Genomic DNA, 12,070 nt, shown 5'->3' with positions numbered 1-12,070 from the left:
TTAATTATTTACTTTTAATAATTTTAAAATTAATTATATACTACATTAGCTAAAACTATACAAAATATATTAAATAACAGAGATAATAAAATACTATTATAACTAAAACAAAAACCAGTAAGTAAAATGTTGGATAGGGTAGAGGTAAAAATTACTATTCCCACTCCAAAGAGTGTACCAGTAGGGAAAGTGTTGGATAGCGTAGGGGTAAGCATTACTATTCCCACTCCAAAGAGTGCAACAGTAGGGAAAGTGTTGGATAGCGTAGGGGTAAAAATTACTATTCCCACTCCAGAGAGTGCAACAGTAGGAAAAGTGTTGGATAGCATAGGGGTAAAAATTACTATTCCCACTCCAGAGAGTGCAACAGTGGGGAAAGTGTTGGATAGTGTAGGGGTAAAAATTACTATTCCAACTCCGGAGAGTGCAAGAGTAGGGAAAGTGTTGGATAGCATAGGGGTAAAAATTACTATTCCAACTCCAGAGAGTGCAACATTAGGGAAAGAGTTGGATAGCGTAGGGGCAAAAATTACTATTCCCACTTCAGAGAGTGCAAGAGTAGGGAAAGTGTTGGATAGCGAAGGGGTAAAAATTACTATTCCAACTCCAGAGTGCGCAACAGTAGGGAAAGTGTCGCATAGCGTAGGGGTCAAAATTACTATTCCCACTCCAGAGAGTGCAACAGTAGGGAAAGTGTTGGATAGCGTAGGGGGTAAAGATTACTATTCCCACTCCAGAGAGTGCAACAGTAGGGAAAGTGTTGGATAAAGTAGAAGTTAAAAATAACATACTTATAAATTAATTAATATTTTTAAATATTAAAACAATAATTATTAAATAAATCTAAACTATTTACAAATACCAATACATAATTATTAAAAACATAATTACCAATGAATAATTATGTGAAAATAAATTAATAATAAATACCAAGTAATAATAATTAATTACCAATTAATAATTATTCACCAATAATATAATTAACAAAATCAATGAATTAAAATAAATTATTACTTAATTACATTTAAATTACTTCCAACCCTACTCCCCTATAAACTCATAAGCGGCTACAGAACATAATTATCAATTAATCAATTAATAAAAATTCATTACCAATTAATAATTAACAATTATATAATTAACAAAACCATTTCAATAAAATAAATTATTACTTAATTACATTTAAATTACTTCCCACCCTATTCCCCTATAAACCCATAACCCGCTACAGAACATAATTATCAATTAATCAATTAATTTAAATTAAATACCAATTAATAAAAATTAATTTATAATTCCTAAGAATTCATAATTAATTTAGTATAATTAAATTACTTCCCACCCTATTCTCCTATAAACCCACAACTCGCTACAGAACATAATTACCAATTAATCAATTAATTTAAATTGATTACCAATTAATAAAAATTAATTATCAATTAATTTAAATTGATTACCAATTAATAAAAATTAATTACCAATTAATTAAAATGAATTTATAATTCCTAAAAATTCATGATTAATTTAGTATAATTAAATTACTTCCCACCCTATTCTCCTATAAACCGGTACTAAAATACAACATTTAATTAAATTACATAAAAAAAGAAAAATACATATTAAATACATAATAATATACATAAAAATCATAAAAAAATCGATATACGTTACATTGATATTACTAACAGCGAAATTAGTAACATCGATATTACTAACATCGATATTACTAACATCGATATTACTAACATCGATATTAACAAAATCGATATTACTTACCTTCAAAATTCTGTCCCATCGATATTAAAAATATCGATATTACTTACTTTCTATATTCTGTCCTTCGATATTTAAACATCGACATTATTGTATGTCGATATTTAAAAAATTATATTTTGTCTGCCTACCATCCTACTGACCTTGTGAACCTCAGCTCAATAAACTGAGTCAACGTGGTGGAATTGTGATTCACAGGTTTGTAAGGGCACAAACCTATGGAAGAGAACAGCTGCAAGGTCTGGTCAGGCCATGTAGTCACTACACCACTACTCGCTGTGTTATTACCACTGTGGTGCTTTGATGGACTCTTAGTGCCAGTTCAGGCACAGTGGAGTGGGGTGGATCTTGTAGTTTCTTAGGACAGACAATTTATGACCAGGAGCCACTTCAGTGGAATTCAGTGGATACAGACTACAAGTTGCAAAGTGTTATTCAAACCTAAATTTGTCACAAATTAAAAGTTAAACCACATCTACATCAAATAAAATGTAAGTTCGCTCCCATGTACGATAATATCACATGGACCTACAAGAGACTAACAGTAAGTGAGGGTAAAACAGTTGGAAAAATCGCTAAACTGGCTCAGTTTGGCTATTCATTTATTTATAAGGTTTTATATAGCGCGATCATGATCCCGAAGGATATCAGAGCACCTCCCAGGGTGGCCAGGTCAAAGTTTAGAGGATGCATCACAAGAAATGTGGGATGTACTTCCCTTTGGGTAGTAGGAAGTATGATAAGGGGAACCTCGATGTAAGAGTAGAGAGTAAAATACGCAAATCTTTAGTCAAACAAACAACGTAAAACACATAATGGGGTCTATTACGATGTCTGGAGGACACCCTTTCTGAACCGGGACCGACCAACCTCCGGTCGGTGGTCCTGACCGCCTGATTAGGATATGCCCGAACACTGTTCGGTCTCATTCCAGCATTTCCCCATGGAAGCATGTGTAACGGCCGTAAACCAAGTGTTAATCCCTGCACCCCGTGGCAGGCCCCTCAAGTAGCCTGCCGCGGAGTGCACGGATTAACAGAGGGACCCCATCGGTGCCACCTCGGTCACCAACCGGAGGCCGCCAAGGAAAAGGGGCCCTGCTAGGTGCCTCCATAGTCACTCTCAGACAGACTATCCATGTCAGTAAGCCCGGCATGGAAAGCATCCCGGAGATCGAGTATCGTAGTCCCAAGGCCGGCCTCAAACTGGTCGAGGGGCTCCTGGAGCCCGTCAGAAGCCAAACGGAATAACCATTCGGTTTTAACTCCGACCGGCTGATTCATAATCAGCCGGTCTGAATTTAAAACATCGTAATAAGTGGAAACCCACATCTAAATCTTCTCTAGTTATGCAATACAAATATAAAGTTATATTTGGGTGAGGGTCAAAAAGACAGACCCTTGACTTGACCTCACTGGAGATGCAATGTCCATGTTTAGGCACAATCCTGGCCTGGTGTTCACTCCTCACCACGAGCTGCCTCTGCTTACCCCGCTGGGCTCTGATTATGTCCTAGTGCAGTTTCATGCTGTGAGACAGACAATATTGTGCTTTTTATGTGGGAGAACCAGAGTAAAATTAGAAATGTTTTATACAAACAGATTAAATGTAAATTGTGTTTCAGTTTTCCTTTGTCCAAATGGGCAGCTTAGCAGGGATTTCAGCAAGACACCCTCCGTTACTTGCACTATGGCAAGAGTCTCACCCGGTCCACAGGAAAAGGCAGGTTCTTGAAGCACCGGTGTGCTATGGGCGTGCCTTGCAGGGAGAGCGGGCCAGGTGATGGTAATCGGCCTCGCGGGGACTCCTGGTTGCTGGAGTCCCCCGCGTCACGCTCGCAGCCCTGCACGCCTCGCGCTAAACACACAGGTGGGGGCCAGATGAAGCGGGACCCGCGGAGCGGGTCCGGCGATCAGTTTTCCTTTGTCCAAATGGGCAGCTTAGCAGGGATTTCAGCAACACACCCTCCGTTACTTGCACTACGGCAAGAGTCTCACTTTAAACCAAGGTTTAAGGGCCTGCAATGGGCGCTGTAAATCAGACATGCCAAGCAAATGTACCTATAATAAATCTGGCAGTGAATCGAGACTTGACTACATTCTCGTTAAATTACCATTGTGGTCACAAATCATTGACTTTAAGGTCACTGAGAGATGGGACAGTGACCCCAATGCCCTGGAACTCGATTATGTCCTACCAGGCAACGAGGACATAGCCCGTGGTCTTAATATTGATAAGTCAGGCTTGCTCCTGGAAAACAATCGGAGAAGAGTAAGGTGGGAGAAACTGGCCACTAGTGGCGATAAACTACCCAAATTGTACGCCAGAATTACCCCGCTTTTAGAGAGGGCATTCTCCCTCGGGGTGAAAATGGGAGTAGGGGAAAACAGAGAAAAGTTGGGGCAGATTCATGTAGACTTAATTAGTACCTTGGAGTTGCACCTGTTCTCAAAAAAAGGGGGTAATACTGGTTTATCAACCAAGAGAACATGGTATAATGCCACATGCAGGGATTCCAAAACTAAATTGCTACTTGCAGTAAAGGCGCGCAAAGGCAGGGAAGAAATTCAATCGAGGAGAAGGGCTTATAGTAAGCTCTTGACGAACGCCAGGGCTGAGTGGGACGAACAATATTGGGAGGAACTCTCAAGGTCACTCGCCATAAGGGATTCCAGCAAATCCTGGCGCATAGTGTCCAATGGACCGGAAGGCTTATCCTCGGCAATCGAGCCCAACATAGCCCCTAGCATATGGCAGAGCCACTTCCAGTCATTGTATTCAATGGAGGAGGCGGCTCTGAATTCACCATACAATATGATAGTGCCCGACCCTGAAGGAGAACCTTTTACAGAAAAAGAGGTAAGGGTGGCTATAGCCGGGTTGTCAACAGGGAAAGCCCCAGGTCTCGACGGGGTACCTGGTGACTTATTTAAGCAGGAACCAGGGATATGGGCCCCCTACCTCACGCTGATATTTAATGCTGTCTTGGGGGGGATGGAGGTTCCGGATACTTGGCTGGGGGCAGAGGTGGTTCCTATTTTCAAAAAGGGATCCCCCCTGTTGCCAGCCAATTATCGCCCGATCAGTCTTATTGACGTATCCCAAAAGCTCTTTGGAAGACTGATCCTGGACCGGCTACAGAACTGGCTGGAAGAGACAGACATCTTGACTCCCTACCAGGTGGGATTCAGGCGAGGGGTGTCCACAATCGACCAAATTTTTAGGCTGAACCTATTATACTGGAGGACAGCATTAATTGAGGGCGGCGCCTTGTACACAGTCTTCGTGGACTTGCGTGCCGCCTTCGACTTGGTCCCAAGAGCAAGATTGTGGCACGTCATGGAGGAGATGAATGTCCCTTGGGACATTTTGGTAATCCTGATGAGATTACATCATAACAACTATGCCCGCGTTAGGTGCGGCAGAGGTGGCAATTTAACCGGAAGGTTCCCCGTTCGCAGAGGGGTAAGACAGGGCTGTGTGCTTGCACCGACCCTGTTCTGCCTCTTTGTGAACGGGGTAATTGCTCACCTGACCAGGATTCCCAACACAGATGCCCCAAAATTGACTGGCAGCAGGGTGCCCGCAATTATGTTTGCGGATGACACCCTGCTGCTGTCTAAATCCCCGATGGGCATACAACGAGTCTTAGACGGTTTTCTGGAGTTCTGCACACAAAGGGGACTCGAAATCAACCCTCAGAAAACCAAATACATGATTCTCAACCCCAAGCCCCTTAATCGCCCACCTCCCCGGCTAGGTGCAGTGCAACTGGAACGGGTCCACACAATTGAATATCTGGGGATTACTCTCAATGAAAATTTAACGTGGTCCGCACACCAGTCAAAAACAAACATTAAACTGGCACAGTTGGCGGGTGGTATTATGAGAGTAGCGAATAAATCACCCTACCGGCCACTCACCCCTGTCATCCAAATCTATAAAGCACAGGCTCGGGGGGGGTGTCACATATGGGGGCGAGTTGTGGGGTCACATTCCATCACCAAAATTGTTGATTACCGAGAATAAATTTCTGAGGCAGATTGTCGCTCTTCCGTTGAGTACTCCAATTTTACCGCTCAGGCTGGATATGGGCCTCCGGCCCATAACGGAGGAGCTGGGGCTCAAACCTCTAGCATTCTGGCGACGCTTATGGAGCAGCCCAGACCTTTCAACCTATAGAGCTGAGTTGCAGGAATTCCTACTGTTGCCCAATGGCACAAGAACACCTTGGCTAAATTATATTAAGAGGACTTCTGAGGCAATTGGACTTCCTGAACTATGGTTGGATCCCGCAAATACAATTAACAGGACCCCCAGAAAGGTGCTATCGAGAGCCTACTACGATCTAATGCTCTCCCGAGCTGTTGAAGGCACCTGTGATGGATCACTGACCAACCAGTTCATAAAAATTAAAGACTCCTATCAATTGGAAAGTGTCCTAGATGCCATGACTCCGGTACTAACTAGGAAATTATTCCTGCAATGGAGACATGGGACTCTCCCCCTGGCATCTTTTACAGCAACATGGTCCGGGCGCTCCCCCACAGAAACTTGCCCGGCATGTGCCCACACAAAGGAGAACGATGCACATGTGGTCTTTTTCTGCCGAGCCTATGAGAGGAGCAGGAAATATTGGCTCGTTCCTCTGCTCAAAAACATGGGATTCAGAACTTTTTTACCCGCTTACAGAGTTTTAAAGATAGACTTAGCCCCAACTACCGTATTTGCACTATCTACATTTTTAACCTCAATGTGGTATGCCCGTAATCGCTGCATTAAGAGACTTGCCGACTCAGGACAGATTTGAATTTCTGGCATACCCCTATTAATTTTGATCACTAATGTTGTTTAATGCTTTTTTAACTTTAAAATGAAATATTCTGTGATGCTATGTACATCTTTTATGATCATGTGATCGAAATAAAGATTTTTTGGAATTGGAAAAATTGTGTTTCAAACTGATGTTATGGGCCTGGCTCCCAACCACTAATCCCTAAATAATCCCCACATCCTGAACTTTAAGACCCAGAGCAAAAACGCAGCCTCTTGCCTTTTTGTATCCATCGGACTGTTCTCCTGCCAATACCTATGTGATAGGACCAGCGTGGCAAAAGCTCAGGCTACATGGTTCTGCATTTTGAATGGTCATGAAGAAGTAGGGGCGGGTGGACGGCATAAAGAAGAATGGGGAAACAAGCAGAAAAAACATCAGATTCGGTATTCTAGACGATCACTGTTTTTGAAATTTTGACACAATGGACATTGCCCAATGAGTTACATATATCGATTTTCTTTTTGTATGCAATCGTGTCATGAAACGTCTGGCTTTTGGGAATGGGAAGTTTGCTGCCGAACTGATCAGGCAAGATGGAGTTGGCATGCAGGGCACTTGCGACGATGAACAGCAGCAGAGACTGTGTTGCTGCTACATGAGAACACTTAATTTACTACTTTAAAAATGGGTTTTTTTAAGTTGTAATATTTGCAATTTGAAAAGTTGCAGAATTAAAACAAAAGCCGATTGCTAAACTTTGCACACCTTTATATACAACTTTAATACAAAGTGCCCAATAGTTACACTCATTCTATATACAAAAACGTACAGATATTATAGTGGCAAAATAATGCATAATGGCCACAATCGGTAAAGTTGAATTACACTTTCTATGTGGAATGCAAACTCCATTTGAACTCTTTGAGAAATGTTTACGAAATTTCAAAACTCTGGGACCTAGATGTGGTTACACAAGTAGTTTGGTGAACCTCGATCAAGGAGGATTTTGTAGTTTAAAGGCTGATTTTTTGGTAAGTAAATTTTCAACAATTTTAACATGAATTTCTTCACACATCACCATAAAGTACACATTTCTAAAAACTGCACCAAATTTTCACAAACACGACATGCTTATGCAATGTACCTGGCCCACTTTTAAGCTTTTAATAAATTATAAAAATGTTTTCTTCTTTTGATGAAAAACACTTTAAGCGTGTTCAAAATGTATCTACAGATTCGGTATACGCAGACAGAAAAAAATCATATTTGGTCTGAAAGGTGTTCTGCAGGCATCACACTACCAAAGCAGTTTCTATTACAATCGATTCGAAATAAAAATGGGCACTCCATGAAAAAGCTGGTGCAAAATCTACTTCATTGGCTAGATAGAACACTTAAAACATATTGTTACCTTATTTCAATCACTCTAATAAACGTTAATTTGGACAACCAAGTGCAAATGAATTCTAACGAATACAAATGTGAACCAAGAAAGTACATCTCAATCTACAGCCGTACCAAAGAATGTATCTCTAGATAAATAAATATGCACCCACAAAACAAATATACATGTGGACTGTGTCCGCACAATATAACATTCAACAAGACTGAGCTCACCCTGTACCACGAGAACTGACCTTAACTGAAGCATTTTTCATTCAGGAAAACAATATTGTCTGCAGGTGCTCAATGCCAACCAGATATGGAAAGTCATAGTAAACGCAGACAAATATGTACTTTGCGATACATACCTCTGCTTAGTCACTGCCACTCATTTAATATAGATACTGTGTCGGGGAGGGAGGGGGAGGTGGTGTAAGGTACATTGGATACGGATTTAAAACAAAAATTTCAGCGTTTCTGAAATACATCAGTTAAGATGCTTTAAAAAAACATAAGAGTGGCATACACAATCTATAACTAGTTCCTAAGGATCATCAATATTCTGTGGGTTGACCTTCTGCATTATTCGGACTAAGTTAATGTATTTGTCCTTTGCTCTAATGTGTTTTATTTCACACAAAAACATGTGAACTGAAGAGCTTCGTACTTTTGGGAAATGTTGCTTTTGTGTTCTTGCTACATACATCTTCAGCTTTGTGTCGCAGGCAGCGCCGAATATAGATAGAGTGGGCTTTGGATCAGGTCATGATTGCATAGCTTATTTGTCTATCTCAGCTTCTTGCACTTTATTCATTGGCTTACCTCCTTATTCTTGTGTTAGTTCCACTCCTGGAGCACAGATGCTTTACTCTAGTTTTTGACTGGAAGGCTTGTAGCCTTCAAATGTTGACATCAATGAATTATTTTTTCTATTCTTTTATTTCAAGTGCCTGCCCAGCTCCTTCCTCTCAAAGTCTTTATCTAGAGTCCCTGCCTTGTCATTCGCATCCCTCTCCCGTGCTTTTCCCTCCCTTGACACCGAACATGGGGGATCATTACGATGGCCATCGATGCAGGGTTTGGGACCGGCTGCCTGTAAGGCGGCGGTCCCGCTCATGAGATTACGATGCGACCGCCACCGTGGCAGCCGCATCGTGTATCTCTAACATTGCGGCGGTTGCTGCTGGCTGCAGGAAAATGTAGGGGGGGGGCAAAGCAAACACAAGGAGATGATGGATGGAGCGCTGAAACTGATGAAGGGTGTTACTCAGAAACCGGTCCCAGGATGCTTGTTTCCGGTTCAGGGAAGACCTGGCTTGGCAGTTCAGGCTGGACTGTTCCCATGAGGCACAGGGTCAAGACTGATTTGCAAATAGCTAGGTCTGAACTGAGGTGGCGAAGTGAGCTAAAGAATGATGATGGATTCAACCCAGATCTGTGACTGGGGGTGAGTGTCTGTAAAGTTTCAGCACTCTGTCGATCATCTCCTTGTGTTTGCTTTGTTCGCCCTAAGTTGGCATGGAATTCCCAGACGTGGGTCCCTTGCTCACTTTGCCACTGGAATCAAGCTAGCCTGGCTGATGGAGGGTGTTACCCAGAAACCGGTCCCAGGATGCTTGATTCCAGTTCAGGGAAGACCTGGCTTGGCAGTTCAGCCTGGACTGTTCCCATGAGGCACAGGGTCAAGACTGATTTGCATATAGCTGGGTCTGAACTGAGGTGGTGAAGTGAGCTGAAGAATGATGATGGATTAAAAGAGAACCTCATAGAAAATAATGCTGAAATAAATTAATCTATTTCAACTTTTAGAAACTATATATACATTTAATATGATGTTACACATATTATATATAAATAAGCAATTAATATTTTATGATTAAATATTTTGAAACCTTTTTCATTTAAAAATAAATGTAACTTTAATTAAAAAAATTACATTAATTTGAATTAATTTTATACAACTCTTTTTGTAATTTGTAACACATATTACATAATAAATAAATATAAACATTTAACTTTGACTGCGTTTTTTTAAATAAAATTCTAACAACAATTTAAATGTAAGGACATATTTAAATATATTAAATGTTTACTTAAAAGGTAAGTTAATAGTTCTGTAGCATGTTTTTATTTTGCTCTACTTGACGCCTATGGAGCACTGTTGATGCTGGTCAGTTTAGTTAATCTCTTATTCTTTCAGCTCCATTGGTCAGCCTCAATTCAGACACAGATGCTCGTAACTACCATCAATGGCTGGACGTACCATTAACCCAGTTAGCTCCAGCAAAGAATCTTCATAGCCATAAGACTAATCCCTCGGAACCCTGGTTTACCGATGATCTTAGACGAAAAAAGCAGGAATGTAGGAGATCTGAACATAAATGGAGACTTGAGTATAAACCAGAAGATAAAGAGACATATAAAACCAATTTACCGATCTACAAAAAAATTATTCTAATTGAGAAAAATAAATACTCTGTGGCAAAAATAAAAGGAGCAGTGAACTGCTCTAAGGAGTTATTCGCAACAGTTAAAAAACTTCCAGATCCAAAGAATTCTAATATTAATCACCAATTCTGTAACAAACTAGCACTTCACTTCCAAAACCAAGTTAAATCTGTCAATGAGTCTTTTCTAGATATCAGTCAAACTGTCGATTTAAACAACAGACTGTCGAAGGATATGCACAAGGTCAGTACCCTATCCCATTTTGGGCCCTTGATGGTGGATCAGACGCAAAAGATACTGATGCAGATTAAATCAGGTTCACCACAGGACCAGCCAGAATACTTCAATTGGTCTCAGAGGTAATAGCCACACACCACATGGCCATGTTCAACAACCTATTTGAAGCAGGATCATTTCCAATAGAGATGAAGATATGGTCTATTCTTCCATTATTAAATAAAAAACGCAGATACTGCTGATCCCAACAATTATCGGTTTTGTTTTTATGTTCTCCATACTTTAACATAGGGAGATCTCCACAACTGTGGCAGCAAACTCTGCCCATATGTGAAAAGTTACTAATAGTAACTTTGCAGCTGTAAATGTGGCGCCATACTCTATTAGATGGGGACATAAGTCTACACTTTGTAGTAGATTTATACCCCAAAATGGTGAATGGTAAAAAGTAGTACACTTACTATAAAGTGTAAAAGTTAATTTACAAACATAGATTTACTCACATATACGTTTAACTTTGTGAATAACCAGTGTTTTCTGTAACAATTAACTTGTGGGCAAAAAAGTATCCCGACCACAAAGGCCAGGAGATGAAGCTTACAAGTCTGGTAATAGTGCTTCTGAGAAACCAGAGCTTCTTTCTGGTAATAGCATAACCCTTTAACTCTTTCCAAACTTTTCTGGGGATCATCACATTAAAATAAATGGCAACAATGAAGCTAATAAAGAGCAGTTCAGGAAAGAGGACAAAATCAAGAAGGTTTTTATCAGGGATCAGCACTATAACTAACTTTGGAGCACTAGCGGTTAATTGAGGTGCTTGCATTGATGACTGCACTGATTGGACAGAAGCCAAACAACTGCACAATTGCACACATTTTTATTTCATGTATTGCACTGCTACACTGGCAAATAGGCAGTGATGCCAGTGACACATAAGACCTCTCCCAGAACTGCCACATCCCGATGCAGGGAGAGTCTATGGATTGCCACATCCTGGTAGATTTGAGCAAAGCCAGTGTTACAATGAAGAGACACACGTAGTAATAAGAAGAGTCTTCTTTATTCCATCTTAACACCATCACAGGTTCCAGTCAGCTGGCGTCAGTTGTGGAATGTTCAACACATTCTTGCCTGGTCTGTACCACTGGGGTGGAGGAGAGAGGGGTGGCAAGGCATACCAAGTGTGGATTAGAACACATCTCCTTACCTAAGGAAGGAAGGGAGGGAAAGAAAAAGGAGGTGGGGTGATGTGAGGGTACAATGCAGTGACAATACTACCTACAAGTTTGAAAAATGAGGTTTCACACAAAAAGGGTCATAAGGACCACATTTAGGGCCTCATTATGATGGAGGATTTTCCGCATCCTCCGGGCCGGCGGAAGCCACCGCCGGCCCGGAGGATGCGGAAAATCCTCTGCGGACCCACCAAGGACCCACCGCCACATTAGG

At 41.1% G+C, this 12,070-nt stretch overlaps 1 protein-coding gene across 18 annotated transcripts in view; it reads right to left on the bottom strand.

Moving 5' to 3' along the window:
• The window catches only part of LOC144782416 (renalase-like), a 916,893-nt gene that overhangs the window by 178,388 nt on the left and 726,435 nt on the right, over positions 1-12,070 (bottom strand). Inside the window, exon 4 of one of the 18 annotated variants that reach the window (XR_013601151.1) lies at positions 9,964-11,828. The exons of the other annotated variants lie outside the window; for them this stretch is intronic. The gene's annotated coding sequence lies outside the window, so the exon portion shown is untranslated. Of the gene's footprint in view, positions 1-9,963; positions 11,829-12,070 lie in introns of those variants that run through there. 18 annotated transcript variants of the gene reach the window in all.

This window comes from Lissotriton helveticus, chromosome 9, assembly GCF_964261635.1.
Source record: "Lissotriton helveticus chromosome 9, aLisHel1.1, whole genome shotgun sequence".
Taxonomy (NCBI): domain Eukaryota; kingdom Metazoa; phylum Chordata; class Amphibia; order Caudata; family Salamandridae; genus Lissotriton; species Lissotriton helveticus.
The sequence above is the reverse complement of the archived record's forward strand: the minus strand, read 5'-3'. Positions and strand labels throughout refer to the sequence as shown.